Source organism: Macrotis lagotis, chromosome 1 (genome assembly GCF_037893015.1).
Source record: "Macrotis lagotis isolate mMagLag1 chromosome 1, bilby.v1.9.chrom.fasta, whole genome shotgun sequence".
Classification (NCBI taxonomy): Eukaryota; Metazoa; Chordata; class Mammalia; order Peramelemorphia; family Peramelidae; genus Macrotis; species Macrotis lagotis.
In genome coordinates, this window is record NC_133658.1 from 265,063,149 (window position 1) to 265,064,493 (window position 1,345).

General features: G+C 49.5%; 1 pseudogene; it reads left to right on the forward strand.

Annotated features, from left to right (window-relative positions):
• Positions 1–350: 350 nt before the first annotated feature.
• On the forward strand, positions 351–933 carry LOC141516067 (ADP-ribosylation factor 3 pseudogene; annotated as a pseudogene).
• The last annotated feature ends 412 nt before the right edge of the window (positions 934–1,345 follow it).

Consider the following 1,345-nt stretch of genomic DNA (forward strand, 5'->3'; position numbering starts at 1 on the left):
AATGTTTCAAATGTCAATTCTACCATTTATTACCTATGTGACTTTGAGCAAGTAATTTCACCATCTGAAATGAAGAATATTGTGCTAGAAACCTTCACTTTGTCTTCCAGCTCCAAATTTATTACCAGTGGTGATTTGGTCAGGAAGGTTGAGATCTCCTGTTGAAAAGAACTGCTGGGGTGGGGACGGGGGAGCAGCCTCGGGGGATTCAGCCGGGGAGCAAGGCCGAGCGGAGGCGGCGGCGGCGGCGACGGCAGAGTCGGCCCCCGGAGCAGGAATTGGGGCCCCTTCATAACAGCAGGGCCCAAGCCACACATAGATTGCTACCTTCCTTCACTTAGCTCCAGCCATCCGTTGAGAAACAGCAGCTGTGACCATGGGGAACATCTTTGGAAATCTGCTGAAAAGCCTGATTGGGAAAAAGGAGATGCGCATCTTGATGGTGGGGTTGGATGCTGCTGGGAAGACTACCATCCTATACAAGCTGAAGTTGGGGGAGATCGTGACCACCATTCCTACCACAGGCTTCAACGTGGAAACTGTTGAATACAAGAATATCAGCTTCACAGTCTGGGATGTGGGTGGCCAGGACAAGATTCGACCCCTCTGGAGACACTACTTCCAGAATACCCAAGGTTTGATATTTGTGGTTGACAGCAATGATCGGGAAAGAGTGAATGAGGCAAGAGAGGAATTGATGAGGATGCTAGCTGAAGATGAACTCCGGGATGCTGTGCTGCTTGTCTTTGCAAACAAACAGGATCTGCCTAATGCCATGAATGCAGCTGAGATAACGGACAAACTGGGTCTACACTCTCTGTGTCACCGTAATTGGTACATCCAGGCCACCTTTGCCACCAGTGGGGATGGGCTTTATGAAGGCTTGGACTGGTTGGCCAACCAGCTCAAGAACAAGAAGTGAGCGCCAGCCAATGCCCCCCCCCCCCCTCCCAACATACACTCACTCTCCACGCCATTGTAAGTGGTGAGGATCCCAAGTACCATGTCCACATGTCTAGCAAGAGCCTTGCCCACTCCCCTGACAGCTGACATGATCAGTCTTATTTCTCACTTGCTGTCCTGATGATGATTTGCTCCAATTTATTGGATTTAAAACAAAACAAAATAATGTTATGGTTTCATGGAGTGGGCCCATATTTTCACTACTCCCCCAGAGTTCTTATGGGGAGAGGCTTTTCTGCCTTTGCTTGATTTGGCTCTGATTGTTGTGCTTTTGGCAACCGAGTCCCCTCCCTGTCTCCATAAGCCACTCCCTTACTCCTTTGCCCTCCCCTTCTGCTTCTACATGGAAATTTCACGGGCCTCTGTGTATGTGTATGTATGT